We start from the raw sequence: 9236 nt of genomic DNA on the forward strand, positions 1-9236 counted from the left end.
CACAGTGCTACATAAGAATATATACTCCCACTATGGACTCACAAAAGTATTATAATAATCTCTTATTATTCTTCACCTGACTTCATATGTGTCCCAAAATCATGCTAACTTTCCTGACTGTAGCTGTGCACTGAACTGCTTATAATTACTTTTCTCCCTTTCTTCAAGCAATACTCTTGACTTAAAATTCTGTAAAGTACACTACTAGGTTTAATTTTAACTTCAGTATGTATTTATTAACACTGAATTTCATTTGCTTTTTTGTTGCTCACTTAGCATCTCTAAGTTACTGAAATTTTCTACTGTCTTCTTTGGTCAAGCAAATTTTCTTCACCAGGGATTAAAGTGACATGTGGAACAACTAGATCTTCTTGAATCAGTCAGACTGGTCAACGGATGGACTTAGATGACAGCTTTTGAATAAATCAGATTTCAGTAAGCAAACAAGCAAAACAAAACAAAACAAACAAACAAAAAAAAAAACCAGCAGTTGCCAGGAAATGCACATAAATAGGAAATCCTTTTTGATTAAAAAGAATTGGCATTTGAAAATACAACAGAATCACTACACATAGTATTAAAAAGGACACGTACATTGTACTGAGCAAACAAGAGATAACCCTATTAGCATTCAAAACTTGGTAGCATAATGGCAGCACAGAATATTATAAATGTATTATGGTGTCATCTTGTATTGTGGATAAGTGGGTTTTTTAATAGCTGAATCAGAGCAGCAATAAATTTGAGTCCAGCACTGAATAACATTTTTAGTCTTTTTTTTTCCTAAACAAACAAACAAAGATCTATTAGCCATCCACTTCTTTTCTTATTTGTGTTCTTATAATTCTAAGAACTATAGAATCATAATGCATCTTCTATGTGCTTTAGATAGAAAAAACCTTTCTGACTACATTGTCAGTGCTTCACCCCCTAGTAACGTGTAATCATGACTTTCAGAACAATTTCTATAAACTACCAGCTTTAATATAGACAAAGAGCTTAAGTCTCCCATAACAGTTTAAATTTGTATGAAAATAAGTTTATGGGAAAATATACTTTGGAGAGAATGCAATCTTTGTATTAATCTTATCATATGACTCTGATCCACATAGGTTTGACTATGCCCTGAAATATTTTCAGAAAAAAAAACATATCCTCACAATATTGGTCCTACACATTTGACCTAAGATAACCTGGGTTTTTTCACTTACTTACCCATATTGATAGACTCTTCTTACATCATTTTCAGTGTAAACCCAGAGGCACCAATGACTAGGAAGAAGAAAAAGCATAAATGTCACAAATTACCACATCCCACCTCTGGATATGACTACATATAAATATAATAAATATAATAAATTCACATCTTTTTTTTTAGTCTACTCCCCTGTGATGGCATTTGCTTAGCCTAAACATTCCAGTTAATTAAAATAGAATGCTTTGTTTGGGTTGCATTTTTTTATTGGGGGAGTTTAATCTCAAAATTTCATTTGGTGTAAAGCTAAATATCACATTTTTCTTATTTTGGGAGAGGGAATAAAATATGTTTGCTTTGTTGAATCATGTTGTTTGTTTATATATTTTCTGAAGCTATTTATCAAATGCATTAAGATAATAAATCAATATGTTTTGTGGGTTTAAAAGCCTTTCTCCTGAAATGTTTTGGCTTGATCTAATTATGGCATCATTTAGTTTTTTCTAGAATCACAATGCTCTGACTAATTTCATTTACTCTCAAACATAACTTCCCTTATTTTTCTCTCCATCATTCCCTCCTGTGATTTTATGACTTGCTTTTCATGCATGCCAGTGAAAATCACATTAAGCAGTTGGGACTACTCAGTCAAAAACTCCGGTATTTTGTTTACACATAGTTTGCAGAGGTTTAAATGTAGTAAGAAACCTTGATACCTATCCCTTATCCCACTAAAAATAATCACTGATATGACTCAATCAGATCAGAATTGCATCCATGATTTCTGCACATCCCTAAAATACAGAAGCAAATCCAACCTGAATAAAATCAGTTTGGGAAAAGAGGAGGAAATGTTTGCATTATAAAATAATCCTTGCAGCATCTACTTAAAAATCTCTAAAATAAAACAAGTTACAACACTGATCTAAAAATCTCACCAAAAATATTCTCCATGTGAATTATGTCTTTGGCTAATTTTGTTTTGCTTTTTTGAGGTTTTAGAATCTTATGTGTACTTGCTGTGTGTAAATCACACTCAGCACTTTTGCTAAGAAAAATCCAGAGAATTCCATAGAATGTAGTATTAATACAATAGAACTAGCATAGTTCCTAAAAATAAGAAAATAAAGAAAAAAAATCCAAAAGAAATCCACAGAAAGTGATATTGAGAAAGCAAACATTTGCTCCTGCTGAAAGATGAACCTTTTTTAATTAAGTCTACTTCGTTCTTTCTCTTCTATTTTGAAACGCATTATTATATTACATATCATATATTATCTAACTGCAAATACCTGTTGCAGTATTTTGCATATGAAAGGCTTTATTGTAATGCCTTTCATTGTAAAAATCATACAGAAACAAAATATTAACATTCAAGCTGAAAGTATTACACATTATGAACTGAACAAACCTGTTGTTTACACCCCAGCAACTTGCACACATGTCCCAGATAATGGCAACAGAATTATGCCAGGGATGACTTAGGGATTTAGGTCCAATGTACATCAGTTTAGTGGCTTCAGTGAAACTGGCTACTTCCAAAGTTTCTAATTAACTTTGAGGGGGACAAAATTTTGCAATAATTTTTTGAAGTTGAAGGAAATGGGAATGGGACAAGGAATGCAAGGGACAGGGACCGAACTTACAGAGAAATGGGGAAGAAGATGTCTTTCTACTTAGGAGTCTGAGTTCTGTAAATAACTAGTCTCCCCTATCTCCCTGCATGATTAATTAGGACATCCTAATACTCATCTAATCTGTACACATTGAAAAACTCAAAACAAATGAAAAGCAGTTGTTCAAATGTCATTTTGCATACAGATGGAGGGATCATTCAGGAGCTCTGTGAAGGAAGGCCTGGCAGATCAATCAGTCTTGAACTCACAGTTTGCACTACTAGGTATTCCTGTGAAAGATAGAAGGGAAATCATAGATAGAAAGAGTCTATCTATGTGAAAGATAGAAGGGAAATGATACTGGAGTAGGTTGGCACCCCTGTATGTGAAAACCTGTGATTTCTTCTTACTCAAAAAGCATGCTCACTTGAAGTGATTTCTGTATATTCATGCTGATATTTACTATGATGCTAAGAGATTCTAGGACAGCAATGCTGTCAGCAAGACAGTGCAGCATTTTCAAGTTCCTTCCTGAGTTTGAGATGAAGTATTTAGTCTTTCCAATAAGCATAAATGCAAAGGAAAAACTGCAGCCTGAATGATTTTCCTAGTCAGAGATGATTAAAACACAGTGTGAGCTCACAGACATTAGTACTGGCAGAACAAGTATTCATCTTTGTTTAAAAATACCAAACAATGGCTGCAAGAGATGACTGTGGAATTAGGAAACAATAGCAGGAGCTTGGCCACAAGACATGAATTAAGTCCTATACCAAAAAGATGGAATGCTATTCCAAAAAGAAATCCTAAACTCTGTCACATACTAGGTCTCCATGCAACTTGTAAAAAGCCTTTTCCCAAGTAGCATATGCCCTTTGCTATTGCTTAGTAATAGCTCTCTAGTCTTTTACTCTGAATGAATGGGTTTTTTTAATTTTACCGAGATCCTTCACACAGCTCTTGGCACAAAAGCATGAAGGCTTTCCTCACTCAAGTTCACTACAGATGCTTGTCTTCCTGTAATCCCTTCTACAGCAGAAATCACCCCATTTCTCTGCCCATGTTTTTTCTTCAACAGCCCCTGTACAGTTTGCTTAACCCTGCAACAGGTCCTTTAAAGATTCACAGATTTTAACAGCTAATTTTAAGTGAGATCTAATCTACCACAGGTTCCCAGAAGCCACAAACCGCAGAGAAAACATTCATTTGTGGCATCTGGGTAGGACCTTTGTTGATGGCTGAAGTATATTGCTATAGTTTTCTCTAAAAAATCAGCTGACACGTGCTTCAGAAGTTCTCTAGATACATACCTGCAGGTACACTCAGAGATACACCAGTTTCATTAAATGAATAACTACTGTTTATTACTTCAGAATATTTTTCTTTTCTTTCTTCTCACTCTCTGTCCCTTTCATATTTAAGTACTTATCTTTGTTCTTTTTCTTCTTACCTCACCCCATTGTATTTTCATTTTTCTTTCCTTTTTCCCTTTTTCTAAGCCTCACCTATCTTGTCCTAATTTTGCTTGCCCTTGGTGATTTTGCAGTGTTACACTTTAGTATCTAGAATATAAGTGGAAGAAAAGATTGTAATTTTTTGATAAACAGATTGGTAAGAGATAAAAGAGTTAATGATTAGCTAGGAAAAAACAGATTAAGTGAACATCCCAATAAAAACATTATAATTTTCCATTTATCTGTTCTGTGCTGAAAAATACTGCCTAGAATGTGTAAGGAAGGTACTTCCTTTGTGTGTCTTTCAAAATTCATTTTGAATACATCAGGGTGCTCTGCCTTTTCAGTTACACATATTTCATTTAGTATCAACTCCCCAATTTACTGAAAACTGGGTTAGGGAAGCTCTACACATAGATTCTGCTGCCAGCATATCATAGGGCATTGCAAATGGTACAGCAATAAGCACTGGAACTATAGAAGTATATACTATACAGTTCTACTGGAACTGTAGAAACATAGTGTGACCTATGTTTCTACACATGAGGAATCCATCAACCAAAGATAGCTTCTACTTGTTACAGGACTGCAAACGATGTCCAGTGGGTTAACCTTGACTGGCTGCCAGATGCCCACCAAAGCACTCTCCATTCCTCCTCCTTGGCAAAACGAGGAGGTGAAATAAGATGGAAATGCTCTTGGCTTAATAAGGACAGGAAACTACTACAAGCAAAACAAACTCTAGCTGGAGAAGATTGATTTAATTTACTGCCAATTAAAAATAGACTAGAATGGTGAGAAAAAGACCAAACTAAATATGCTTTCCTCTCACAACCCCTTCTTCCCTGGCTCAACTTCCCTCACTCCTCGCTCTTCAACTTTCTCCCTGCTCTAAGTGGTACAGTAGGATAAGGAGTGAGGGTTGTGGTCAGTCCATAATAACATTCCATCTCTGCTTCTCCTTTGTCCCCACACTGTTCTCCAGTGACAACATGGGGTCCTCCCCACAGGATACAGCTCTTCCTAACCTACCTCAGTGTGGCTCCTTCCTATGGACTGAAGCTGTTCATAAAGTGGTCCAACATGGGTTCTTTGCACACATCACACTCCTTCAGGAACAGACTGCTCCAGTGTGGGTTCTCTACAGTCCATAGTTCCTGCCAGCAAACCTGCTTCATGTGGGCTCCACCTAGGCTGCAGCTTCCTTTATGACATAACCACTTCCTCCAGCCTGGGATCCTCCATGGGCTGCAGTTTGCAGCATATCTGCTCCACCCATGTGTTCCACAGGCTGCAGGGGCTCAACCTGCATCACCATGTTCTGCTCCTTGGGATGCAGGGGAATCTCTGCTCTGACACCTGTTAACACCTACTCCCCTTCCTACACTGACCTTGGTGTCTGCGGAGTTGTTTCAGCATTTTTTCTCATGTCTCAGTCCTCTTTTTCACAGCTGCTGTGCAGCATTTTTTACTCTTTCAAAAGTACATTTATACAGAGATACCACAAGTGTGACTGCTCTGATCAGCTTTGACCAGTGGTGGCTCCATTTTAGAGCAAGCTGAAACTGACTGAGCAACACTGGGACAGCCAGGGGCTGTTCTCACAGAAGGCACCTTTTAATAGCCCAAATCCTCATCTCCCTGTGTACCAAAATGTGCTTTGCCCTGTTTATAACCTAGACTCTTTCTAAAAGTCCCTTGGAATGTCAAATTGTTTCCTCAACTTTTGCATTTACGGATGTATTTAGAAATGAAAAAACAGTAGCAAACAAAACTTGGACATAATTTATCAAGACGAGGGAGCAAAATGAATTTTGCAGGATAAACAATGAGCTAAGTTTTTACTGTAACTAAAAAACAGGTAAATTAAATTGTTAAAAAGCTGACAAGTCCTGACAAGTATGAATCTTGCTAATATTATATCCCAGAAAACTGGGATATACAAGGTTGTAGGACTTCCCAATGGTAAAATGTTCTCATTAAATATTGAGAATCTATCATCAATATAAAACTATAAGTAGGCATTTTTCTTCAAGTATTTTATGCACTAAAAATTATCCTTAATTTCAAAGCTATCTGGTTATGGGAACTGATCAAAAAGTGAATTAATGGAAATACAGATAAAAATACATTTGACGCCTATAAACAAGAAAACTGAGCAGAAATGTTCATCTAATTGTAATTCTCAGCTGTATCCCTGTCTCTGCTCAGAAAGTCATCCTCAGCAAACTAAGCTGGATGCCACATATTTTCACATGAATATATAACAGTATTGCTGTTAGCCAAACCCAGATTTTAATATTGGCTAAGAGTGAGAAGCTTGGAAGAAAAAATAACAAACCAATCCAAGTGAATGAAGCATACAGGGAAGTTTCCCATGGTGTGCAGAAGTTTTATACCTGCTTTGCTTTCACCTGGATTTACAGTGAAAAGACTTGAAGACAGCTTCCTTCTGTCTAGAAACCATTTTTCTCTTATTTTAATTTCCCTAGCACTCTAAACAAGAACAGTGTCTCACATTCAAATAATCACTCTGAGTCTAACCATCTCCAACACAGCACAAGGATGTGTTTTGCCATGGAAGTGGCAGCACAGGAAGCAGTTTTCAAAGGTGACAAAATGAAGTGGGTAACAAAAGAATAAAGTCACAGTTTACGACAAAGTCAGAACCCTGGTTACCTGACAAGGAAAAAAATGTAGCTCCTATGAAAATTCAATGACAAGGTATTGAGATAAATACCATAGGGGACAAAGCAAGGCAAATTACAGTGTGTGTAGTTCAAAGGTTTTAATTTATGAAGCTCACAAAGCAGGCAAGAAGAATACATTCCTTGTAGTTGTCATGATGGAAGTTGGTCCTGAGGCAGGATTAACATTGCAAACTGATACCAAATACACACAAGAAATCATGAATATTTATGATAATGTATTTCATAAACACATAGAGCCAATAACTGCAATCCTAGATAACCTGGTACTGTTAAATCTAATCCTTACTCAGATGTTACAAAGAAACTGATGCAGCACTTCTATGTAAAATACCAAATGACATATTCAAATAAGCTGTAAGAGCTATTGTATCAGGTACAGAAAGTAAATTAAATAACTGTCACTCATTACAAAAGACTTGCTAATGTTTCAGCACCAGACTTCTGTGTCCTCTCAGAGAAAAACAGGAATACCTTGAAGGGTGGAAGAAAGCACTACTTCAGTCTAAAACTTTGAGCAACAAACAGAAAAAAAAAGTACCACACAGTCATGTTATCAAATAACCACTAAATAGGTAAATAAATCAATAAGAAACACTGGCTAAAAAGGATAAAATAAAGATAGAACATCTGAACAAAGTAAAGCTTTAGAGACTGTCAGGATTTGTGAAGGAAGCAGGTAAAAATGAAAAATTAGCTCTAAAGAAAGAGTTAAATTTAGAAAGGGAAAGGCAGTAATTAAGTAAGTAGGTAAGGCAGTAAGTAAGGAGGTAGGTGAAAACTCAAACCTTTAGAAGAACCATGCCCAGTTGCTTTCTGGAGAGGCTGCCACATACTCTAGACTTTGGGAAATCTAAGTGAGAAGGAGAAATAAATAAACATGCAAAGTAGGCAGAGTTTTCCATGTCCCATTAGAACAAAACCAGCACCAAAACAACCAAGAACCCTGACTCTGCCAGGTGCTTCACTCCCTGCCCCAGCAGGGCAAGCCCAGCACAGAGGCAGCAGGAGAAAACAAAAACTGTTCATTAAGCATGGGGAACAGTCAACAGCAAGCACAGTGCTAAAATATTAACCCCCTAGAACAGAGGAAATCGTCTAGAATAACAACAACAAAACCATTTACTACAACATACAAGTGCATATAATCCCAGGATTTCAGTTTTAGATTCTTCAATTACTACAGTGCTACTACAGTACCTACTTTGTCTGTCAAAAGTCACAGCTCAGGGAAGCCCAAAAGGCCTACAATGCAAAACTATCTGTAGTTTTCCTAGGACAGCATGACATGTTGGGGAATCTCAGCTCTTCAAAGAAAAATGTTGTTTTCTACAGCTCCACCCTATGTTTTTTTGTATTTTGTTCTGCATGAACACAATACAAAAACTATTTGCAGCAAAATTTCCCTGCCTCTTAAGTCATTAAACTTCTGAAGTGTTTAAACATATCAGGAAGGCATAAATCACCACTCCTCCAAATCACAGCATTTAAGCACGTATAACATAAAGGAAGACATTTTGTTCAAATAATGGATGTATGTTAGATGACTTTCTCTGCAATTGTTGACCAACTGCACTGAGCCCACAGAGTGAATTTCCACCAAAAACAAAACACATCACTTGCTTTCTGCTGCCATAGTGATTAATTTTTTTTTTTTTTTTATAGAATCTTAGGATGGTTTCCAAACAAACTTCCTAGAGTAACCAATACTTTGATTTTCTAAACCTCTTGGCTATATCTCACGGTAGGAAATTTTCTATAAGATGTCTCACACATTCAGTGTCTATCTTATATGTACATATAGCCAAATGGATTCCACGTAAACAGTAAATGAACATGACAAAGTTATTTTGAATTAGTATATACTACCAAAAAAAACTAAGCTAAAGTAACAAGCCAAAGTTTCAGTAAGTAACACGTAACATGCACACTAACATACCTTTGATTAAGTAACTTCAGTACATTTAGCTGCAGTTCTCAACAGAGTCAAACAAAACCTTGAGGTTTTCAGCAATTTAATCTATTCCAAAGACTGCATAAATGTAATGTGGCAGTTGCTATAGTAACCACATTTTTCCTTGGAACTCAGAGTAGATACAAGTGTAAGCAATTTCTCCATCTCACTGTCTAAGTTACTGCTGTGCTATGATTCTAAGCAGCAACTCTAACCCAGAAACTATCCCAATTGCAAGTTATTTAAAATACATTTAACATTTTCTAAAATATCTCTTTCTGATTGCTTAATTCTACCCTATACTGATCT

The 9236-nt window shown here is 36.2% G+C and overlaps 1 long non-coding RNA gene across 4 annotated transcripts; it reads right to left on the reverse strand.

Moving 5' to 3' along the window:
• Window positions 1-209: 209 nt before the first annotated feature.
• Window positions 210-5428, reverse strand: LOC128806374 (uncharacterized). Of its 4 annotated transcripts, none has more exons than XR_008436796.1 (6): window positions 5298-5428; window positions 4848-4924; window positions 4317-4373; window positions 3015-3101; window positions 1216-1272; window positions 210-413 (listed from the first exon to the last, which is right to left on the reverse strand). It is a non-coding gene; the product is annotated as an uncharacterized LOC128806374 (long non-coding RNA). The 4 variants fall into 4 exon arrangements; XR_008436795.1 differs by having other exon boundaries at window positions 4848-4962; window positions 5281-5428; XR_008436794.1 differs by lacking the exon at window positions 4848-4924.
• Window positions 5429-9236: the final 3808 nt, after the last annotated feature.

This window comes from Vidua macroura, chromosome 4 (genome assembly GCF_024509145.1).
Source record: "Vidua macroura isolate BioBank_ID:100142 chromosome 4, ASM2450914v1, whole genome shotgun sequence".
Lineage (NCBI taxonomy): Eukaryota > Metazoa > Chordata > Aves > Passeriformes > Viduidae > Vidua > Vidua macroura.